The sequence below is a fragment of the Balaenoptera borealis genome, assembly GCF_965194805.1.
Source record: "Balaenoptera borealis genome assembly, chromosome: 1".
Classification (NCBI taxonomy): Eukaryota; Metazoa; Chordata; class Mammalia; order Artiodactyla; family Balaenopteridae; genus Balaenoptera; species Balaenoptera borealis.
Genome location: NC_138860.1, coordinates 64,198,819 through 64,225,022, shown reverse-complemented (window position 1 = coordinate 64,225,022; position 26,204 = coordinate 64,198,819). Strand labels below are relative to the sequence as shown.

The window sequence follows — 26,204 nt, the reverse complement described above, 5'->3', positions numbered from 1 at the left end:
AACAGAACAGTGTAATCAAATTGGCTCTGATAAACCTTAAAAATTAAATTTAAAAAACGAACAAGAAGTAATGAAACATAAACTTAAGGGGATTTTTCCTGACACATTCCATTCTAGTTTACATACTAGTAACACGACCTCCAGAAAAGCTCTGCTGCCCTAGTAACCAGATTCCATAATGTAGAAATGCTGCCGGCTTGTGGCCCATTCCCAAAACAGCAGCTTGAAACCCAGTGCTAAAGGTCACTACATATTCATAATCACTGCAGGCCTGTAAATGACACAGACCGTGAAAAAAAATCTTGAGGTCGAATATCGACCAAAAAATTCAAAAAAGAGCAATGTTCCAAGAAGAAAATTTCAAGAAGCATATTGTAGTCACACTTTTTTTCTTTTTCTTTTAATAGAAAAGAAAATGGTATGGAGAAATGCTGAACATTAGGAATTGTTAAGGACATGCAAATCAAAATTACAAAAATTTTACAGCTCACACCAGTCACAATGGTCATGTGCAAAAATTCTGTAAACAAAAAATGTTAAAGGGGATGTGGAGAAATGCGTACCCTCGGTCTAAGTGGGATGTGGTAAGTCCCACTAATGGAAACACAATGGAGGTACTTTGAAAAAGTAAACAGTGAGCTACCTCATTACCCAGTAGGCCCCTTCTTGGAACTATAACCTAAGAAGACAGAATTGGAAAGACACAGGCAGGCAAATCTGCATTGCAGCAGTATTACAATAGCCAAGATATGGAAGCAACCAAAAAGTCCATCAACAGATGGGTGGACAAAGAAGACCTGGTAACTGTACAGAGAGAATATTTGCTTAGGAAAAAAAACGAAACAATGCCATTTGCAGCACCATAGATGAGTCTAGAAGTAATCACGCAACTTGTAGTGAGTCACAAAGCGAAAGACACCTATCCTATGATATCACTTATAGGTGTTACCTAAAAACTGATACAAATGAAGATATTTCCACAGAGAAAGGCAATCACAGATTCATTGCACAAACTTATGGTACACCAAATGGAACTGTGTGAGGATTGGATACCTTACGATATCGGGGTTAACACAGATATACAAACAGATGTGAAATGCCTAATCGCCAAAGACCTACGGAATACCAAGAGAAGGCTACTCCACATTGTGTCATAACTTACATGGGAGAAGGATCCGAAGAAAAATACATATATGTATTTGTGTAAAAGAACCACATCTTGCACACCTAGAACAAACAGAACAGTGTAATCAAATTTGCTCTGATAAAAAATAAAATTGAATTAAAAACACAAACAAGAAGTAATGACAGGGACTCCCTAGTGGTGCAGTGGTTGAGAATCTGCCTACCAATGTAGGGGACACGGATTCGAGCCGTGGTCTGGGAAGATCCCACATGCCGCGGAGCAACTAGGCCCGTGAGCCACAACTGCTGAGCCTGTGCGTCTCGAGCCTGTGCTCCGCAACAAGAGAGGCTGCGACAGTGAGAGGACCGCGCACCGCGATGAAGAGTGGCCCCCGCTTGCCGCAACTAGAGAAAGCCCTCGCACAGAAACAAAGACACAACACAGCCAAAATTTAAAAAAATAAAAATAAATTAATTAATTAAAAAAAAAGAAGTAATGACATAAACTTAAGGGGCTTTTTCCTGGCACATTCCATTCTAGTTTACAAGCTAGTAACTCGACTTCCAGAAAGGCTCTGCTGCCCTGGTAACCAGATTTCGTACTGGAGAAATGCTGCCGCCTTGTGGCCCTTTCGCACAACACCAGCTTTCAACCCAGTGCTAAAGGTCACTAAATAGTCACAATAAATGCAGGCATGTAAATGACAAAGGCCCTGAAAAAAAATTCTGAGATTGAAAATCGACCAAAAATTCAAAAGACGGCAACCTTCCAAGAAGAAAATTTCAAGAGCTATATTGTACTCACATTGTTTTTCTTTTTTTCTTTAACAGAAAAGAAAAAGGCATGGAAAAATGCTGAACATTAGGAATCATTAAAGACATGCAAATCCAATTTTCAAAAACCTATCAGCTCACACCAGTTAGAGTGGCCATCAGCAAAAATGCTGTAAATAATAAATGTTGAAGGGGATAAGGGGAAATGCGTACCCCCGGTGCTAAGTGGGACGAGGTAAGAGCCACTAATGAAAACACAATGGAGGTGCCTTGAAAAGGTAAACATTGAGCTACCAATCAATCAAGCATACCCACTGCTTTGCCTATCACCTGAGAAAATGAGAATCAAAAAGTCACAGGCTGCCAAACCTGTACTCCAGCAATACTTACCATAGCCAACACTTGGATCAAGGAAAATGTCCTTCTACAGAGGAAGGCACAAAGAAGAAGTGGCCCAGGTACACAATGGAATATTACTCCACTAAAAAATATAAATTAAATTTAAAAAACAAACATAAGTAAGGAGACATCACCATTTGTGGGTTTTTCTGGGCACGTTCCACAGTAATATATAACCGAGCAACACCACTGGCAGGAAGGTCCGTTTCCCTAGTACCAGCATGGGGAACACAGAAATACTGCCACCCTCTGGCCGTTACCTGCAACAGCAGCTTTAATACCTGTGCTAATGGTCACTTCGTATGAAAAAGTACTGCACGGCGGTAAATGAAACGTGCCCTCAAAATGTATTCAGGGTGGTAATGGCCAAATAATTTCAAAATGTGGCATATTTACTTTAAGAAAACAATTTGAAGAAGTAAGCTGTAATCACATTTTGAAAAAATAAAAGTGTACGCCTTAAAGCCCAAATTGAACGGATTGTTAGTCGCATGCAAATCCAACCACAAAGAGGTGTCAGCTCAAACCAGTCAGAATAACCATCAGCAAGAAATCTACAAACACGAAATGCTGAAGGTGTTGTGGGGAAATGCATACACTCAACATTAAGTGGGACGTAACCTGGAAAGAGCCACTAATGAGAACAGAATGGAGGCGTCTTTAAAAGGTATATATTGAGCTACCATATGATCCAGCAGGCCCATTCCTGGACCTATAACCTAAGAAGACAGAATTGGAAAGAAATAGGCAGGCAAATCTGCATTGCAGCAGTATTACTATAGCCAAGATATGGAAGCAACCAAAAAGTCCATCAACAGATGGGTGGACAAAGAAGAACTGGTACCTGTACAGATAGAATATTTGCTTGGGAGAAAAAATGAAACAATGCCATTTGCAGAACCATAGATGAGTCTAGAAGTAATCACGCAACTTGTAGTGAGTCACAAAGTGAAAGACACCTATCCTATGATATCACTTATAGGTGTTACCTAAAAATTGATACCAATGAAGATATTTCCACAGAGCAAGGCAATCACAGATTAATTAAACAAACTTATGGTTCGCCAAATGGAAAGGTGGGAGGATTGGCTACATTACAATATTGCGGTTAACAGAGATATACAAACATATGTGAAATAAGTAATCACCAAAGACCTACGGAATACCAAGAGAAGACTACTCGGCATTGTGTCATTACCTACATGGGAAAAAGATCCGGACAAGAATACATATATGTATATGTGTAAAAGAAACACATCTTGCACAACTAGAACAAACAGAACAGTGTAATCAAATTGGCTCTGATAAAACATAAAAATTAAATTCAAAACACGAACAAGACGTAATGAGACATAAACTTAGGGGGCTTTTTCCTGGCACATGCCATTCTAATTTACAAGCTAGTAACACGACCTCCAGAAATGCTCTGCTGCCCTAGTAACCAGATTTCGTAATGGAGTAATGCTGCCCCCTTGTGGCCGTTTCCCACAACAGCAGTTTTACACCCAGTGCTAAAGGTCACTACATATTCACAATCATGGCAGGGCTTTAAATGACACAGACCCTGGAAAAAATCGTGAGGTCGAAAATCGACCAAAAAATTCAAAAAACAACAATGTTTCAAGAAGAAAATTTCAAGAAGCATATTGTACTCACACTTATTTTCTTATTTTTTAAATAGAAAAGAAAATGGTGTGGAAATATCCTGAACATTAGGAATTGTTAAGGACATGCAAATCCAAATTACAAAAATTTTACAGCTCACACCAGTCAGAATGGCCATGTGCAAAAATTCTGTAAACAAAACATGTTAAAGGGGATGTGGAAAAATGCATACCCTCGGTCAAAGTTAGATGTGGTAAGACCCACTAATTGAAACACAATGGAGGTGCTTTGAAAAAGGAAACAGTGAGCTACCTTATGATCCAGCAGGCCCCTTCTTGGACCTATAACCTAAGAAGACAGAATTGGAAAGACACAGGCAGGCAAATCTGCATTGCAGCAGTATAACAATAGCCAAGATATGGAAGTAACCAAAAAGTCCACTAACAGATGGATGCACAAAGAAGGACTAGTACATGTAGAGATGGAATATTTGCTGGGGAATAAAAATGAAACAATGCCATTTGCAACATCATGGAAGAATTTAGAAGGAATCACGCAAATTTTAGTAAATAAGAAAGAGAAAGGCACCTATCCTATGATATCACTTACAGCTGTTACCTAAAAATTGATACCAATGAAGATATTTCCACAGAGAAAGGCAATCACAGATTCATTACACAAACTTATGGTTCACCAAATGGAAAGGTGTGAGGTTTGGATACCTTACGACAACGGGTTTAACACAAATATACAAACAGATGTGAAATAGATAATCACCAAAGACCTACGGAATACCAAGATTAGGCTACTCAACATTGTGTCATAACCTACATGGGAAAAGGATCCGAAGAAGAATACATATATGTATTTGTGTAAAAGAAACACATCTTGCACACCTAGAACAAACAGAACAGTGTAATCCAATTTGCTCTGATAAAAAATAAAATTGAATTAAAAACACAAACAAGAAGTAATGACATAAACTTAAGGGGCTTTTGCCTGGCACATTCCATTCTAGTTTACAAGCTAGTAACTCGACTTCCAGAAAGGCTCTGCTGCCCTAGTAACCAGATTTCGTAATGGAGAAATGCTGCCGCCCTGTGGCCCTTTCCCACAACACCAGCTTTCAACCCAGTGCTAAAGGTCACTAACTATTCACAATCATTGCAGGCATGTAAATGACACCTGCCCTCAAACAAAATCCTGGGGTTGAAAATTGACCAAAAAATTCAAAAGAGGGCAACCTTCCAGGAAGAAAATTTCAAGAGGCGTATTGTACTCACATGGTTTTTCTTTTTTTCTTTAATAGAAAATAAAAAGGCATGGAAAAATGCTGAATATTAGGAATTATTAAAGACATGCAAATCCAAATTACAAAAACCTATCAGCTCACACCAGTCAGCATGACCATCAGCAAAAATTCTTCAAATAATAAATGCTGAAGGGGTTGTGGGGAACTACGTACCCCCGGTGCTATGTGGGATGAGGTAAGAGCCACTAATGAAAACACAATGGAGGTGCCTTGAAAAGGTAAATATTGAGCTACCAATCAATCAAGCATACCCACTGCTTTGCCTATCACATGAGAAAATGAGAATCAAAAAGTCACAGGCTGGCAAACCTGTACTCCAGCAATACTTACCATAGCCAACCCCTGGAAGCAAGGCAAATGTCCTTCTACAGAGGAATGCACAAAGCAAAAGTGGCCCATGTACACAATGGAATATTACTCAACTAAAAATATAAATTAAATTTAAAAAGCAAACATGAGTAAGAAGACACCACCCTTTGTGGGTTTATCCAGGCACATTCCACTCTAATTTATAACCGAGGAACACCACTGGCAGGAAGGTCCGTTTCCCTAATACCAGCATGGGGAACGTAGAAATGCTGCCACACTCGGGCCGTTACCTGCAGCAGCAGCTTTAAAACCTGTGCTAATGGTGAATTCAAATGAAAAAGTACTGCAGGGCTCTAAATGAAACGTGCCCTCAAAATGTCTTGAGGGTGGTAATGGACAAAAAATTTCAAAATGTGGCACATACTTTAAGAAAAAATTTGAAGAAGTAAGCTGTAAACACAGTTTGAAAAAAATAAGAAAGGATATGCCTTAAAGCGCAATTTGAACGGATTATTGAACGCATGCAAATCCAATCACAAAAAGGTATCATCTCAAACCAGTCAGAATAACCATCAGCAAGAATACTACAAACAAGAAATGCTGAAGGTGTTGTGGAGAAATGCATACACTCAACATTATGTTTGACGTAACCAGGAAAGAGCCACTAATGAGAACAGAAAGGAGGCGCCTTTAAAAGGTATATATTGAGCTACCATACGATCCAGCAGGCCCATTCTTGGACCTACAACCTAAGAAGGCAGAATTGGAAAGACACAGGCAGGCAAATCTGCATTGCAGCAGTATAACAATAGCCAAGATATGGAAGTAACCAAAAAGTCCACTAACAGATGGGTGGACAAAGAAGAATTGGTACATGTACAGATGGAAGAGTTGCTAGGGAATAAAAATGAAACCATGCCATTTGCAACATCATAGAAGAATTTAGAAGTAATTACGGAAATTGTAGTAAGAAAGCGAAAGGCACCTATCCTATGATATAACTTACAGGTGTTACCTAAAAGTTGATACCAATGAAGATATTTCCAAAGAGAAAGGCAATCACAGGTTCATTGCACAAACTTATGGTACACCAAATAGAACGGTGTGAGGATTGGATACCTTACGATATCGGGGTTAACACAGACATACAAACAGATGTGAAATGCGTAATCGCCAAAGACCTACGGAATACCAAGAGAAGGCTACTCCACATTGTGTCATAACCTACATGGGAAAAGGATCAGAAGAAGAATACATATATGTATTTGTGTAAAAGAACCACATCTTGCACACCTAGAACGAACAGAATAGTGTAATTAAATTTGCTCTGATAAAAAATAAAATTGAATTAAAAACACAAACAAGAAGTAATGACATAAACTTAAGGGGCTTTTTCCTGGCACATTCCATTCTAGTTTACAAGCTAGTAACTCGATTTCCAGAAAGGCTCTGCTGCCCTAGTAACCAGATTTCGTAATGGAGAAATGCTGCCGCCTTGTGGCCCTTTCCCACAACACCAGCTTTCCACCCAGTGCTAAAGGTCACTAAATATTCACAATCATTGCAGGCATATAAATGACACCTGCCCTCAAACAGAATCCTGTGGTTGAAAATCGACCACAAAATTCAAAAGAGTGCAATCTTCCAAGAAGAAAATTTCAAGAGGTATATTGTACTCACAATGTTTTTCTTTTTTTCTTTAATAGAAAAGAAAAAGGCATGGAAAAATGCTGAACATTAGGAATTATTAAAGACATGCAAATGCAGATTACAAAAACCTATCAGTTCACACCAGTCAGAATGGCCATCAGTAAAAATGCTGCAAATAATAAATGCTGAGGGGTTGTGGGGAAATGCGTACCCCCGGTGCTATGTGGGACGAGGTAAGAGCCACTAATGGAAACACAATGGAGGTGCCTTGAAAAGGTAAACATTGAGCTACCAATCAATGAATGATACCCACTGCTTTGCCTATCACCTGAGAAAATGAGAATCAAAACGTCACAGGCTGGCAAACCTGTACTCCAGCAATACTTACCATAGCCAACACTTGGAAGCAAGGAAAATGTCCTTCTACAGAGGAAGGCACAAAGAAGAAGTGGCCCATGTACACAATGGAATATTACTCCACTAAAAAATATAAATTAAATTTAAAAAACAAACAAAGTAAGGAGACATCACCTATTGTCGGTTTATCCGGGCACCTTCCACTCTAATTTCTAACCGAGGAATAGCACTGACAGGAAGATCCGTTTCCCTAGTACCAGCATGGGGAACGTAGAAATGCTGCCACCCTCGGGCCGTTACCTGCAACAGCAGCTTTAAAACCTGTGCTAATGGTCACTTCATATGAAAAAGTACTGCAGGGCGGTAAATGAAACATGCCCTCAAAATGTCTTGAGGGTGGTAATGGCCAAAAATTTTCAAAATGTGGCACATTCTTTAAGAAAACAATTTGAAGAAGTAAGCTGTAATCACAGTTTGAAAAAAATAAAAAAGGATATGCCTTAAAGTGCAATTTGAACGGATTATTACACGCATGCAAATCCAACCACAAAGAGGTATCAGCTCACACCAGTCAGAATAACCATCAGCAAGAAAACTACAAACACGAAATGCTAAGGGTGTTTGGAAAAATGCATACACTCAACATTAAGTGGGACGTAACCTGGAAAGAGCCACTAATGAGAACAGAATGGAGGCACATTTAAAAGCTATATATTGAGCTACCTTATGATCCACCAGGCCCATTCCTGGACCTATAAACTAAGCAGGCAGAACTGGAAAGACACAGGCAGGCAAATCTGCATTGCAGCAGTATTACAATAGCCAAGATATGGAAGCAACCAAAAAGTCCATTAACAGATGGGTGGACAAAGAAGAACTGGTACCTGTACAGATAGAATATTTGCTTGGGAGAAAAAATGAAACAATGCCATTTGCAGTACCATAGATGAGTCTAGAAGTAATCACGTAACTTGTAGTGAGTCACAAAGCGAAAGACACCTATCCTATGATTGCACTTATAGGTGTTACCTAAAAATTAATACCAATGAAGATATTTCCACACACAAAGGCAATCACAGATTCATTAAACAAACTTATGGTTCACCAAATGGAAAGGTGTGAGGATTGGCTACATTACGATATTGGGGTTAACAGAGATATACAAACACATGTGAAATACATAATCACCAAAGACCTACGGAATACCAAGAGAAGGCAACTCCACATTGTGTCATAACCTACATAGGAAAAGGATCCGAAGAAGAATACATATATGTATTTGTGTAAAAGAACCACATCTTGCACACCTAGAACAAACAGAATAGTGTAATCCAATTTGCTCTGATAAAAAATAAAATTGAATTAAAAACACAAACAAGAAGTAATGACATAAACTTAAGGGGCTTTTTCCTGGCACATTCCATTCTAGTTTACAAGCTAGTAACTCGACTTCCAGAAAGGCTCTGCTGCCCTAGTAACCAGATTTCGTAATGGAGAAATGCTGCCGCCTTGTGGCCCTTTCCCACAACACCAGCTTTCCACCCAGTGCTAAAGGTCACTAAATATTCACAATCATTGCAGGCATGTAAATGACACCTGCCCTCAAACAGAATCCTGGGGTTGAAAATCGACCACAAAATTCAAAAGAGTGCAACCTTCCAAGAAGAAAATTTCAAGAGGTATATTGTACTCACATTGTTTTTCTTTTTTTCTTTAATAGAAAAGAAAAAGGCATGGAAAAATGCTGAACATTAGGAATTATTAAAGACATGCAAATCCAAATTACAAAAACCTATCAGTTCACACCAGTCAGAATGGCCATCAGTAAAAATGTTGCAAATAATAAATGCTGAGGGGTTGTGGGGAAATGCGTACCCCCGGTGCTAAGTGGGACGAGGTAAGAGCCGCTAATGGAAACACAATGGAGGTGCCTTGAAAAGGTAAACATTGAGCTACCAATCAATCAAGGATACCCACTGCTTTGCCTATCACTTGAGAAAATGAGAATCAAAAAGTCACAGGCTGGCAAACCTGTACTCCAACAATACTTACCATAGCCAACACTTGGAAGCAGGGAAAATGTCCTTCTACAGAGGAAGGCACAAAGAAGAAGTGGCCCATGTACACAATGGAATATTACTCCACTAAAAAATATAAATTAAATTTAAAAAACAAACAAAGTAAGGAGACATCACCTATTGTCGGTTTATCCGGGCACCTTCCACTCTAATTTCTAACCGAGGAACAGCACTGGCAGGAAGGTCCGTTTCCCTAGTACCAGCATCGGGAACGTAGAAATGCTGCAACGCTCGGGCCGTTACCTGCAACAGCAGCTTTAAAACCTGTGCTAATGGTCACTTCATATGAAAAAGTACTGCAGGGCGGTAAATGAAACATGCCCTCAAAATGTCTTGAGGGTGGTAATGGCCAAAAATTTTCAAAATGTGGCACATTCTTTAAGAAAACAATTTGAAGAAGTAAGCTGTAATCACAGTTTGAAAAAAATAAAAAAGGATATGCCTTAAAGTGCAATTTGAACGGATTATTACACGCATGCAAATCCAACCACAAAGAGGTATCAGCTCACACCAGTCAGAATAACCATCAGCAAGAAAACTACAAACACGAAATGCTAAAGGTGTTTGGAAAAATGCATACACTCAACATTAAGTGGGACGTAACCAGGAAAGAGCCACTAATGAGAACAGAATGGAGGAACCTTTAAAAGCTATATATTGAGCTACCATATGATCCAGCAGGCCCATTCCTGGACCTATAAACTAAGCAGGCAGAACTGGAAAGACACAGGCAGGCAAATCTGCATTGCAGCAGTATTACAATAGCCAAGATATGGAAGCAACCAAAAAGTCCATCAACAGATGTGTGGACAAAGACGAACTGGTACCTGTACAGATAGAATATTTGCTTGGGAGAAAAAATGAAACAATGCCATTTGCAGCACCATAGATGAGCCTAGAAGTAATCACGCAACATGTAGTGAGTCACAAAGCGAAATACACCTATCCTATGATATCACTTATAGGTGTTACCTAAAAATTGATATCAATGAAGATATTTCCACACACAAAGGCAATCACAGATTCATAAAACAAACTTATGGTTCACAAATGGAAAGGTGTGAGGATTGGCTACATTACGATATTGGAGTTAACAGAGATATACAAACACATGTGAAATACATAATCACTAAAACCTACGGAAAGCCAAGAGAAGACTACTCAACATTGTGTTATAACCTACATGGGAAAAGGATCCGGACAAGAATACATATATGTATATGTGTAAAAGAAACGCATCTTGCACAAGTAGAACAAACAGAACAGTGTATTCAAATTGGCTCTGATAAAATATAAAAATTAAATTAAAAAAACGAACAAGAAGTAATGACATAAACTTAAGGGGCTTTTTCCTGGCACATGCCATTCTAATTTACAAGCTAGTAACATGACCTCCAGAAAGGCCCTGCTGCCCTAGTAACCAGATTTCGTAATGGAGAAATGCTGCTGCCTTGTGGCCGTTCCCACAACAGCAGTTTTAAACCCAGTGCTAAAGGTCACTACATATTCACAATCATTGCAGGCCTGTAAATGACACAGACCCTGAAAAAAAAATCTTGTGGTCGAAAATAGACCAAAAAAGAGCTATGTTCCAAGAAGAAAATTTAAAGAAGCATATTGTATTCACACTTTTTTTCTTTTTTTAAAAAGAAAAGAAAATGGTGTGGAAATATCCTGAACATTAGGAATTGTTAAGGACATGCAAATAAAAATTACAAAAACTTTTCAGCTCACACCAGTCAGAATGGCCATGTGCAAAAATTCTGTAAACAAAAAATGTTAAAGGGGATGTGGAGAAATGCATACCCTCGGTCTAAGAGAGATGTGGTAAGACCCACTAATGGAAACACAATGGAGGTACTTTGAAAAGGTAAACAGTGAGCTACCTCATTATTCAGCAAGCCCCTTCTTGGACCTATAAACTAAGAAGACAGAATTGGAAAGACACAGGCAGGCAAATCTGCATTGCGGCAGTATAACAATAGCCAAGATATGGAAGTAACCAAAAAGTCCACTAACAAATGGGTGGACAAAGAACAACTGGTACATGTACAGATGGAATATTTGCTAGGGAATAAAAATGAAACAATACCGTTTGCAACATCATAGAAGAATTTAGAAGTAATCACGCAAATTGTAGTAAGTAAGAAAGCGAAAGGCACCTATCCTATGATATCACTTACAGGTGTTACCTAAAAGTTGATACCAATGAAGATATTTCCAAAGAGAAAGGCAATCACAGATTCATTGCACAAACTTATGGTACACCAAATGGAACGGTGTGAGGATTGGATACCTTACGATATCGGGGTTAACACAGATATACAAACAGATGTGAAATGCGTAATCTCCAAAGACCTACGGAATACCAAGAGAAGGCTACTCCACATTGTGTCATAACCTATATGGGAGAAGGATCCGAAGAAGAATACATATATGTATTTGTGTAAAAGAACCACATCTTCCACACCTAGAACAAACAGAATAGTGTAATCAAATTTGCTCTGATAAAAAATAAAATTGAATTAAAAACACAAACAAGAAGTAATGACATAAAGTTAAAGGGCTTTTTCGTGGCACATTCCATTCTAGTTTACAAGCTAGTAACTCGACTTCCAGAAAGGCTCTGCTGCCCTAGTAACCAGATTTCGTAATGGAGAAATGCTGCCGCCTTGCGGCCCTTTCCCACAACACCAGCTTTCAACCCAGTGCTAAAGGTCACTAAATATTCACAATCATTGCAGGCATGTAATTGACACCTGCCCTCAAACAGAATCCTGGGGTTGAAAATCGACCACAAAATTCAAAAGAGTGCAACCTTCCAAGAAGAAAATTTCAAGAGGTATATTGTACTCACACTGTTTTTCTTTTTTCCTTTAATAGAAAAGAAAACGGCATGGAAAAATGCTGAACATTAGGAATTATTAAAGACATGCAAATCCAAATTACAAAAACCTATCAGTTCACAACAGTAAGAATGGCCATCAGCAAAAATGGTGCAAATAATAAATGCTGAAGGGGTTTTGGGGAAATGCGTACCCCCGGTGCTCAGTGGGAGGAGGTAAGAGCCACTAATGAAAACACAATGGAGGTGCCTTGAAAAGGTAAACATTGAGCTACCAATCAATCAAGGTTACCCACTGCTTTGCCTATCACATGAGAAAATGAGAATCAAAAAGTCACAGGCTGCCAAACCTCTACTCCAGCAATACTTACCATAGCCAACACTTGGAAGCATGGAAAATGTCCTTCTACATAGGAATGCACAAAGAAGAAGTGGCCCATGTACACAATGGAATATTACTCCACAAAAAATATAAATTAAATTTAAAAAACAAACATAAGTAAGGAGACATCACCATTTGTGGGTTTTTCTGGGCATGTTCCACTCTAATTTATAACCAAGGAACACCACTGGCAGGAAGGTCCGTTTCCCTAGTACCAGCATGGGGAACGTAGAAATGCTGCCACCCTCGGGCCATTACCTGCAACAGCAGCTTTAAAACCTGTGCTAATGGTCACTTCAGATGAAAAAGTACTGCAGGGCTGTAAATGAAAAGTACCCTCAAAATGTCTTGACGGTGGTAATGGACAAAAAATTTCAAAATGTGGCACATTCTTTAAGAAAAAATTTGAAGAAGTAAGCTGTAATCACAGTTTGAAAAAAATAAAAAAGGATATGCCTTAAAGCGCAATTTGAACGGATTATTGAATGCATGCAAATCCAACCACAAAGAGGTATCAGCTCAAACCAGTCAGAATAACCATCAGCAAGAATACTACAAACACGAAATGCTGAAGGTGTTGCGGAGAAATTCATACACTCAACATTATGTGAGACGTAACCAGGAAAGAGCCACTAATGAGAACAGAATGGAGACACCTTTAAAAGGTATATATTGAGCTACCATATGATCCAGCAGGCCCATTCTTGGACCTAAAACCTAAGAAGACAGAATTGGAAAGACACAGGCAGGCAAATCTGCCATGCAGCAGTATTACAGTAGCCAAGATATGGAAGTAATCAAAAAGTCCACCAACTGATGGCTGGACAAAGAAACTTGGTACATGTAGAGATGGAATATTTGCTAGGGAATAAAAATGAAACAATGCCTTTGGAACATCATAGAAGAATTTAGAAGTAATCACACAAATTGTAGTAAGGAAGAAAGTGAAAGGCATCTATCCTATGATATCACTTACAGGTGTTACCTAAAAGTTGATACCAATGAAGATATTTCCACAGAGAAAGGCAATCACAGATTCATTACACAAACTTATGGTTCACCAAATGGAAAGGTGTGAGGATTGGCTACATTACGATATCAGGGTTAACACAGATATACAAACAGATGTGAAATACGTAATCACCAAAGACCTACGGAATGCCAAGAGAAGGCTACTCAACATTGTGTCATAACCTACATGGGAAAAGGATCCGAAGAATAATACATATATGTATTTGTGTAAAAGAACCACATCTTGCACACCTAGAACAAACAGAACAGTGTAATCAAATTTGCTCTGATAAAAAATAAAATTGAATTAAAAACACAAACAAGAAGTAATGACATAAACTTAAGGGACTTTTTTCTGGCACATTGCATTCTAATTTACAAGCTAGTAGCTCAACTTCCAGAAAGTCTCTGCTGCCCTAATAACCAGGTTTCATAATGGAGAAACGCTGCCGCCTTGTGGCCCTTTCCCACAACAGCAGCTTTCAACACAGTGCTAAAGGTCACTAAATATTCACAATCATTGCATGCATGTAAATGACACCTGCCCTCAAACAAAATCCTGGGGTTGAAAATCGACCACAAAATTCAAAAGAGGGCAACCTTCCAAGAAGAAAATTTCAAGAGGTATATTGTACTCACATTGTTTTTCTTTTTTCTTTAATAGAAAAGAAAAAGGCATGGAAAAATGCTGAACATTAGGAATTATTAAAGACATGCAAATGCAAATTACAAAAACCTATCAGTTCACACCAGTCAGAATGGCCGTCAGCAAAAATGCTGAAAATAATAAATGCTGAGGGGTTGGGGGAAATGCGTACCCCCGGTGCTCAGTGGGATGAGGTAAGAGCCACTAATGGAAACACAATGGAGGTGCCTTGAAAAGGTAAACATTGAGCTACCAATCAATCAAGGATACCCACTGCTTTGCCTATCACCTGAGAAAATGAGAATCAAAAAGTCACAGGTTGGCAAACCTGTACTCCAGCAATACTTACCATAGCCAACACTTGGAAGCAAGGCAAATGTCCTTCTACAGAGGAATGCACAAAGAAGAAGTGGCCCATGTACACAATGGACTATTACTCCACAAAAAATATAAATTAAATTTAAAAAACAAACATAAGTAAGGAGACATCACCATTTGTGGGTTTTTCTGGGCACGTTCCACTCTAATTTACAACCGAGGAACACCACTGGCAGGAAGGTCCGTTCCCCTACTACCAGCATGGGGAACGTAGAAATGCTGCCACCCTCGGGACATTACCTGCAACAGCAGCTTTAAAACCTGTGCTAATGGTCACTTCGTATGAAAAAGTACTGCACGGCGGTAAATGAAACGTGCCCTCAAAATGTATTCAGGGTGGTAATGGCCAAAAAATTTCAAAATGTGGCATATACTTTAAGAAAACAATTTGAAGAAGTAAGCTGTAATCACAGTTTGAAAAAAATAAAAAAGCGTATGCCTTAAAGCGCAAATTGAATGGATTATTAGTCGCATGCAAAGCGAATCACAAAGAGGTATCAGCTCACACCAGTCAGAATAACAATCAGAAGATAAATACAAACAGGAAATACTGAAGGTGTTTTGGAGAAATGCATATACTCAAAATTAAGTGGGACGTAACCTGGAAAGAGCCACTAATGAGAACAGAATGGATGCGCCTTTAAAAGCTATATATTGAGCTACCATATGATCCAGCAGGCCCTTTCCTGGACCTATAACCTAAGAAGAAAGAATTGGAAAGACACAGGAAGGCAAATCTGCATTGCAGCAGTGTTACAATAACCAAGATATGGAAGCAACCAAAAAGTCTATCAACAGATGGGTGGACAAGGAAGACCTGGTACCTGTACAGAGAGAATATTTGCTTAGGAAAAAAAATGAAACAATGCCATTTGCAGCACCATAGATGAGTCTCGAAGTAATCACGCAACTTGTAGTGAGTCAGAAAGCGAAAGACACCTACCCTATGATATCACTTATAGGTGTTACCTAAAAATTGATACCAATGGAGATATTTCCACAGAGAAAGGCAATTACAGATTCATTTAACAAACTTATGGTTCACCAAATGGAAACGTGTGAGGATTGGATACATTATGATATTTGGGCTAACACAGATATAAAAACACATGTGAAATGCGTAATCACCAAAGACCTACGGAATACCAAGAGAAGACTACTCAACATTGTGTCATAACCTACATGGGAAAAGGATCTGAAGAAGAATACATATATGTATATGTGTAAAAGAGCCACATGTTGCACAACTAGAACAAACAGAATAGTGTAATCAAATTTGCTCTGATAAAAAATAAAAATTAAATTTAAAAAACGAACAAGAAGTAATGAGCCATAAACTTAAGGGGCTTTTTCCTGGCACATTCCACTGTAATTTACAAACTAGGAACACGACTTCCAGAAAGGGTCTGCTGCTTTACTAACCAGATTTCTTTATGGAAAAATGCTGCCCCCTTTTGGCCGTTTCCCACAACAGCAGCGTTAAACCCAGTGCTAAAAGTCACTACATATTCACAATCATTGCAGGCCTGTAAATGACACCTGCCTTCAAAAAAGATCCTGAGGTCGAACATCGACCAAAAAATTCAAAAAGTTCAACCTTCCAAGAAGAAAATTTCAAGAGGTATACTGTACTCACATTTTATTTTTTTTAAATAGAAAATAAAAGGCGTGGAAAAATGCTGAACATTAAGAATTGTTAAGGACATGCAAATCCAAATTACAAAAACCTATTAGCTCACACCTGTCAGAATGGCCATGTGCAAAAATTCTGTAAACAATGAATGTTAAAGAGTATGTGGAGAAATGCGTACCCTCGGTGCTAAGTTGGATGTAGTGAGAGCCACTAATGGAAACACAATGGAGGTGCTTTGAAAAGGTTAACATTTTGCTACCTTATGATCCAGCAGGCCCATTCTTGGACCTATAACCTAAGAAGACAGAATTGGAAAGACACAGGCAGGCAAATCTGCATTGCAGCAGTGTAACAATAGTTAAGATATAGAAGTAACCAAAAAGTCCACCAACAGATGGGTGGACAGAGAAGAACTGGTACATGTAGAGATGATATATTTGCTGGGGAATAATAATTTAACAATGCCATTTGCAACACCATAGAATTTAGAAGTAATCACGCAAATTGTAGTAAGAAAGCGAAAGGCACCTATCCTATGATATCACTTATAGGTGTTACCTAAAAATTGATACCAATGAAGATATTTCCACAGAGAAAGGCAATCACAGATTCATTACACAAACTTATGGTTCACCAAATGGAAAGGTGTGAGGATGGGATACTTTATGATATCGGGGTTAACACAGATATACAAACAGATGTGAAATACGTAATCACCAAAGACCTATGGAGTACCAAGAGAAGGCTACTCAACATTGTGTCATAACCTACATGGGAGAAGGATCCGAAGAAGAATACATATATGTATTTGTGTAAAAGATCCACATCTTGCACACCTAGAACAAACAGAATAGTGTAATCAAATTTGTTCTGATAAAAAATAAAAATTAAATTAAAAACACGAACAAGAAGTAATGACATAAACTTAAAGGGAGTTTTCCTGGCCAATTCCATTCTAATTTACAAGCTAGGAACACGATTTCCAGAAAGGCTCTGCTGCCCTAGTAACCAGATTTCTTTATGGAGAAATGCTGCCGCCTTGTGGCCGTTTCCCACAACAGCAGCTTTAAACCCAGTGCTAAAGGTCACTAAATATTCCCAAGCATTGCAGGCCTGTAAACGACACCTGCCCTCAAACGAAAATCCTCGGGACGAATATCCACAGAAATTTCAAAAAAGGGCAATCTTTCAACAAGAGCATTTCCAGAAGTATATTGTACTCACACTTTTTTCTTTCTTTTTTTATAACAGAAAAGAAAAAGGCCTGGAAAAATGATAATTTTTAGGAATTTTTAAACACATGCCAACCCAAATTACAAAAACGTATCAGCTCACACCAGTCAGAATGGCCATCAGCAAAAATGCTGCAAACAATAAATGCTGAAGGGATTGTGGGGAAATGTGAACCCTCAGTTCTAAAGGGGACGTGGTAAGAGCCACAAATGAAAACACAATGGAGGTGCTTTGAAAAGGTAAACATTGAGCTACCAGTGAATCAAGCATACCCACTGCTGGGCCGATCACCTGAGAAAATGAGAATCAAAAAGTCACAGGCTAGCAAACCTGCACTCCAGCAATATTTTCCATAGTCAACACGTGGAAGCAACGAATATGTCCATCAACAGAGGAGTGCACAAAGAAGAAGTGGTCCATGTACACAAAGGAATAGTACTCCAATAAAAAATATAAATTAAATTTAAAAAACAAACATAAGTAAGAAGACATAAGCTTTTGAGGTTTTATCAGGACACATTCAACTCTATTTTGTAATTGAGGACCACCACTGGCAGGAAGGTCTGTTTTCCTAGGCACCAGAGTGGGGAATGTAGAAATGCAGCCGCTCTTTGGCCGTTACCTGCAACAGCAGCTTTAAAACGTGTGCTAATGGTCACTTCATATGAACAAGTACTGCAGGGCTGTAAATGAAACTTGTCCTCAAAATGTCGTGAGGGAGGTAATGGCCAAAAAATTTCAATATGTGGCACATACTTTAAGAAAACAATTTGAAGAAGTAACCTGTAATCACAGTTTGGGAAAAAAAAAGGATATGCCTTAAAGCTCCGTTTCGGGGCTTCCCTGGTGGCGCAGTGGTTGAGAATCTGCCTGCCAATGCAGGAGACACGGGTTCGAGCCCTGGTCTGGGAAGATCCCACATGCCGCGGAGCAACTAGACCCGTGAGCCACAACTACTGAGCCTGCGCGTCTGGAGCCTGTGCTCCGCAACAAGAGAGGCCGCAATAGTGAGAGGCCCGTGCACCGCGATGAAGAGTGGCCCCCGCTTGCTGCAACTAGAGAAAGCCCTAGTACAGAAACGAAGACCCAACATAGCAATCAATCAATCAATAAATAAATCTTTAAAAAAAAAAAAAAAGCTCTGTTTCAATGGATTGTTAGACGCTTGCAAATCCAACCACAAAGAGGTATCAGCTCACACCAGTCAGAATAACCATCAGCAAGAAAACCAGAAACACGAAATGCTGAAAGTGTTGTGGAGAAATGCATACCCTCAACTTTAAGTGAGACGTAACCTGGAAAGAGCCACTAATGAGAATAGAATGGTTGCGCCTTTAAAAGGTATATATTTAGCTACCATATGATCCAGCAGGCCCATTCCTGGACCTATAACCTAAGAAGACAGAATTGGAAAGACACTGGCAGGCAAATCTGCATTGCAGCAGTATTACAATAGCCAAGACATGGAAGAAACCAAAAAGTCCATCAACAGATGAGTGGACAAAGAAGAACTGGTACATGTACAGATGGAATATTAGCCAAGGAAGAAAATGAAACAATGCCATTTGCAGCAGCATAGATGATTCTAGTGGTAATCACGCAACTTGTAGTAAGTGAGAAAGCGAAAGACACATATCCTATGATATCACTTATAGGTGTTACCTAAAAATTGGTGCCAATGAAGAGATTTCCACAGGGAAAGGCAATCACAGATTCATTAAACAACTTACGGTGCACCCAATGTAAAGGTGTGAGGATTGGATACATTACGATATTGGGGTTATCAGAGATATACAAACACATGTGAAATACGTAATCACCAAAGACCTACGGAACACCAAGAGAAGACTACTGAAGACTGTGCCATAACCTACATGGGAAAAGGATCCAAAGAAGAATAGATATATGTATATGTGTGAAAGAAGCAAATCTTGCACACCTAGAACAAGCAAAACATTGTAATCAAATTTGTTGTGATAAAAAGTAAAAACTAAATTTAAAAAACGAACATGAAGTAATGAGACATAAACTTAAGGGGCTCTTTCCTGGCAAATTCCATTCTAATTTCCAACCTAAATATTCACTATCATTGCAGGCCTGTAAATGACACCTGCCCTCAAAAAAAATCCTGGGGTCGAATATTGACCAAAATATTCAAAAGAGGACAACCTTCCAAAAGATAATTTCAAGAGGTATATTATACTCACACTTTTTTCTTTTCTTTTTTTTAAACAAAAGAAAAAGCCTGGAAAAATGCTGAACATTATTAATTATTAAAGACCAGCAAATCCAAATTACAAATATTTACCAGCTCACACCAGTCAGAGTGGCCATCAGCAAAAGTTCTGGAAAGAATAGATGCTGATGGGGTTGTGGAGAAAGGCGTACCCTCGGTTCTAAGTGGGACATGGTAAGAGCCACTAATGAAAATAAAATGGAGGTGCCTTGAAAAGGTAAACATTGAGCTAACATTCAATCAAGCATACACACTGCTGGGCTTATCACCTGAGAAGATGAGAATCAAAAAGACACAGGCTGGCAACCCTGCCCTCCAGCAATATTTACCCTAGCCAACACTTGGAAGCAATGAAAATGTCCATCAACAGAGGAATGCACAAAGAAGAACTGGTCCATGTATGCAATTGAGTATTACTACAATAAAAATATAAATTAAATTTAAAAAACAAACATAAGTATGGAGACATAAGCTTTTGGGGGTTTATCTGGGCACATTCCACTCTAATTTATAACTGAGGAACACCACTGGCATGAAGGTCTGTTTCCCTAGTTACCAGAGTGGGGAACGTAGAAATGCTGTCACACTCTTGCTGTTACCTGCAACAGCAGGTTTAAAACCTGTGCTAATGATCACTTCATATGCACAAGTACTGCAGGGCTGAATATGAAACTTTCCCTCAAAATGCCTTGAGGGAAGTAATGGCCAAGAAATTTCACAATGTGGCACATATTTCAAGAAAACAATTTGAAGAGGTAAGCTATACTCACAGTTTGAAAAAAAAGGGACATGCCTTAATGCTGAATTTCAATGGATTATTAGGCGCATGCAAATCCAACCACAAAGAGGTATTAGTTCACACCAGTCAGAATAACCATCAGCAAGTAAACTACAAACACTAAATGCTCAAGGTGTTGTGCAGAAATGCATACCTTCCACTTTAAGTGGGACGTAACCTGGAAGGAGCCACTAAGGAGAATAGAATGGTGGTGCCTTTACAAGGTAAACACTGAGCTACGATATGTTAAAGGAGGCCCACTCCTGGGCCTATAACATAAGACAGAATTGGAAAGACATAGTCAGGCAAATGTGCATTACAGCAGTATTACAATAGCCAACACATGAAGACAACCAAAAAGTTCATCAAGAGGTGAGTGGACAAAGAAGAACTGGTACATGTACAGATGGAATATTAGCTAGGGAATAAAATGAAAAAAATGCCATTTGCAGCACCATAGATGAGTCGAAAGGTAATCAGGCAAATTGTACTAAGTCAGAAAGCAAAAGACACATATCCTATAATATCACTTATAGGTGTTAGCTAAAAATTGATACCAGTGAAGATATTTCCACAGAGAAACGCAATCACAGATTCATTAAACAAACTTATGGTTCACCAAATGGAAAGGTGTGAGGATTGGATACATTAGGATATTAGGGTTAACATAGTTATAGAAACACATGTGAAATATATAATCACCAAAGTCTTATGGAATACCAAGGGAAGACTACTCAACATTGTGTCATAATCTACATGGGCAAACGACCTGAAGATGTATAGATATATGTATATGTGTAAAGGAACCATATATTGCACAACTAGAACAAACAAAACATTTTAATCAAATTTGCTCTGATAAAAAATAAAAATTAAATTAAAAAAAGAACAAGAAGTAATGAGACATAAACTTAAGGGGCTTTTTGCTGGCACATTGCATTCTAATTTACAACCAGAACACGACTTCCATTAAGGCTCTGTCATCACTAATAAAGCAGCTTTATAAGCAATGTTGAAGGTAGCTTAAAAGAAATCTCACTAAATACTGATAGTAACAAGAAAAGAAACAAAAGTAAAAATCTCACTGCAAAAGGCATACATAGAGTAAGGGTAGTAGATCAAACACTTATTAAGCTTCTGTAAAGAGTAAAAGACAACAGTAGTATGTTTTTTTTAAATAGAGAGGGCCCAAATAAATCAGAAGTGAAAGAGATGATGTTACAACAGACACCACAGAAATACGAAGTATCCTAAGATATACACCACATAACTCTGGGCTCAGACTGGACAGAGCTCACTCTGCATTCCCCTGTACATGAGTTACAGGAGCCTCAGGAACTGAGGATGGGGTCCCTGAGGGGAGGCACAAGATAGAAGATATTACACATTAACATGACTGCATTCATGTTAAACGTGCCTGAACTACATTCACACGAGATGGTTTTGTCCTGTATGTACATCGGCACCTCTAGTCGGAACTGCAGATCTTTGGCTTCACCACCTCTACTGACAGCTTTACCTTCACCTGCTGTGGACTGTCTCCTATAGGATTTCCAGAACCACAAAGCATTGAAGATTCACAGGACCCAGAATCTGTGCGACTCCACTCAGAGTCTGAGTCTCAACTCCACTCAGAGACTCAGAGTCTCAAGAGAGACTCAACTCTTGGAGGGTACACACAAAGTAGTGTGCACATCAGGACCCAGGGGAAAGGCAGTGACCCCATAGGAGACTGACCAGACATACCTGATAGTTTTAGAGGGTCTCCAGCAGAGGTGGGGTGTGGCTGGGACTCACCATGGGGACAACAACAGTGACAGCAGATGTTCTGGGAAATACTCCTTGGCATGATCCCTCCCAGAGTATGCCTTTAGCCCCACCAAGAGCAAGGTAGGTTCCAGTGCTAGGTTGCCTCAGGCCAAACAACCAACAGGGAGGGAACCCAGCCCCATGCATCAGCAGACAAGCGGATTAAAGTTTTATTGATCTCTGCCCAACAGAGCAACACCCAGCTCTACCCACCACCAGTCCCTCCCATCAGGAAGCTTGCACAAGCCTCTAAGATAGACTCATCCACCAGAGGGCAGACAGCAGAAGCAAGAAGAACTACAATTCTGCAGCCTGTGGAAGGAAAACCACATTCAGAGAAATATAGACAAAATGAAAAGGCAGAGGACTTTATACCAGATCAAGGAACAAGATAAAACCCCAGAAAAACAACGAAATGAGGTGGAGATAGGCAACCTTCCAGAAAAAGAATTCGGAATAATGATAGTGAAGATGATCCAAGACCTTGGAAAAGGAATGGAGGCAAAGATCAAGAAGATGCAAGAAATGCTTAACAAAGACCTAGAAGAAATAAAGAACAAACAAAAAGAGATGAACAATACAATAACTGAAATGAAAAATACACTAGAAGGAGTCAGTAGCAGAATAACTGTGGCAGAAGAAGGGATAAGTGACCTGGAAGACAGAAAGGCGGAAATCACTGCCGTGCAACAGAATAAAGAAAAAGAATGAAAATAAGTGAAGACACTCTAAGAGACCTCTGGGACAACATTAAACACAACAACATTCTCATTATAGCGGTCCCAGAAGGAGAAGAGAGAGAGAAAGGACCCAAGAAAATATTTGAAGAGATTATAGTTGAAAACTTCCCTAGCATGGGAAAGGAAATAGCCACCCAAGTCCAGGAAATGCAGAGAGTCCCAGGCAGGATAAACCAAAGGAGAAAAATGCCGAGACACATAGTAATCAAACTGACAAAAATTAAAGACAAAGAAAAATTATTGAAAGCAACAAGGGAAAAATGACAAATAACATACAAGGGAACTCCCATAAGGTTAACAGTGGATTTCTCAGCAGAAACTCTAGAAGTCAGAAGGGAGTGGCATGATAAATTTAAAGTGATGAAAGGGAAGAACCTACAACCAACAGTACTCCACCCAGTAAGGATCTCATTCAGATTCGACGGAGAAATCAAAAGCTTTACAGACAAGCAAAAGCTACGAGAATTCAGCACCACGAAACCAGCTCTACAACAAATGCTAAAGGAACGTCTCTAAGTGAGAAACACAAGAGAAGAAAAGGACCCACGAAGATAAACCCATAACAATTGAGAAAATAGTAATAGGAACATACATATCAACAATTACCTTAAACGTGAATGGATTAAATGCTCCAACCAAAAGACACAGGTTCGCTGAATGGATACAAAACAAGACTCATATATATGCTGTCTACAAGAGACCCATTTCAGACCTAGGGACACAGACAGACTGAAAGTGAGTGGATGGAAAAATATATTCCATGCAAATGAAAATCAAAAGAAAGCTGGAGTAGCAGTACTCATATCAGATAAAATAGACTTTAAAATAAAGAATGTTACAAGAGACAAGGAAGGGCATTACATAATGATCAAGGGATCAATCCAGGAAGAAGATATAACAATTATAAATATATATGTACCCAACATAGGAGCACCTCAATACATAAGGCAACTGCTAACCACTATAAAAGAGGAAATTGACAGTAACATAATAATAGCGGGGGACTTTAACACCTCACTTACACCAATGGAGATCATCCAGACAGAAAATTAATAAGGAAACACAAGCTTTAAATGACACAATAGACCAGATAGATTTAATTGATATTTATAGGACATTCCATCCAAAAACAGCAGATTACACGTTCTTCTCAACTGCACATCAAACATTCTCCAGGATAGATCACATCCTGGGTCACAAATAAAGCCTCAGTAAATTTAAGAAAACTGAAATCATATCAAGCAGCTGTTCCGACAACAATGCTATAAGATTAGAAATCAATTACTGGAAAAAAACGTAAAAAACACAAACACATGAAGGCTAAACAATACGTTACTAAATAACCAAGAGATCACTGAAGAAATAAAAGAAGAAATAAAAAACTACCTAGAGACAAATGACAACAAAAACACGATGATGCAAAACCTATGGGATGTAGCAAAAGCAGTTCTAAGAGGGAAGTTTATAGCTATACAAGCCTACCTCAAGAAACAAGAAAAATCTCAAATAAACAATCTAACCTTACACCTAGAGGAACTAGAGAAAGAAGAACAAAACCCAAAGTTAGTAGAAGGAAAGAAATCATAAAGATCAGAGCAGCAATAAATGAAATAGCAACAAAGAAAACAATAGCAAAGATCAATAAAATTAAAGCTGGTTCTTTGAGAAGATAAACAAAAATGATAAACCTTTAGCCAGACTCAAGAAAAAGAGGGAGAGGACTCAAATCAATAAAATTAGAAATGAAAAAGGAGAAGTTACAACAGACACCACAGAAATACAAAGCATCATAAGAGACTACTACAAGCAACTCTATGCCAATAAAATGGACAACCTGGAAGAAATGGACAAATTCTTAGAAAGGTATACCTTCCAAGACTGAACCAGAAAGAAATAGAAAATATGAACAAACCTATCACAAGCAATGAAATTGAAACTGTGATTAAAACTCTTCCAACAAACAAAAGCCCAGAACCAGATGGCATCACAAGTGAATTCTATCAAACATTTAGAGAAGAGCTAACACCCAACCTTCTCAAACTCTTCAAAAAAATTGCTGTGGGCTTCCCTGGTGGTGCACTTGTTGAGAATCTGCCTGCCAATGCAGGGTACACAGGTTCGAGCCCTGGTCTGGGAGGATCCCACATGCTGTGGAGCAACTAGGCCCGTGAGCCACAATTACTGAGCCTGCGCATCCGGAGCCTGTGCTCCGCTACAAGAGAGGCCGCGATAATGAGAGTCCCGCACACTGCGATGAAGAGTGGTCCCCACTTGCCGCAACTAAAGAAAGCCCTCGCACAGAAATGAAGACCCAACACAGCCATAAATAAATAAATAAATAAATAAATAAATAAATAAATAAATAAATAAATAAATAAAATAAACCCAAAGTTTAAAAAAAAATAAAAGTTCTGCAGTTCAGCCTGCAGGAAAGTGTCCAAGCTCCCAAAAAAAAAAAATTGCTGGGGAAGGAACACTCCCAAACTCATTCTATGAGGCCACCATCACCCTGATAACAAAACCAGACAAAGATACTACAAGGAAAGAAAATTATAGACCAATATCACTGATGTATATACATGTAAAAATCCTCAACAAAATACTACCAAACAGAATCCAACAACACATTAAAAGGATCATACACCATGATCAAGTGGGGTTTATCCCAGGGATGCAAGGATTCTTCAATATACACAAATCAATCAACGTGATACACCATACTAACCAATTGTAGAATAAAAACCATATGATCATCTCAATAGATACAGGAAAAGCTTTTGAGAAAATTCAACACTCACTTATGATAGAAACTCTCCAGAGTGTGGGCTAGAGGGAAACTACCTCAACATAATAAAGGCCATATATGACAAACCCACAGCAAACATCATTCTCAATGGTGAAAAA

General features: G+C 38.8%; 1 protein-coding gene across 5 annotated transcripts in view; it reads left to right on the top strand.

Annotated features, from left to right (window-relative positions):
* Positions 1–26,204, top strand: part of LOC309613783 (uncharacterized protein) — a 629,462-nt gene that overhangs the window by 583,980 nt on the left and 19,278 nt on the right. The window contains exon 3 of one of the 5 annotated variants that reach the window (XR_014235874.1): positions 17,756–18,199. The exons of the other annotated variants lie outside the window; for them this stretch is intronic. The gene's annotated coding sequence lies outside the window, so the exon portion shown is untranslated. Of the gene's footprint in view, positions 1–17,755; positions 18,200–26,204 lie in introns of those variants that run through there. 5 annotated transcript variants of the gene reach the window in all.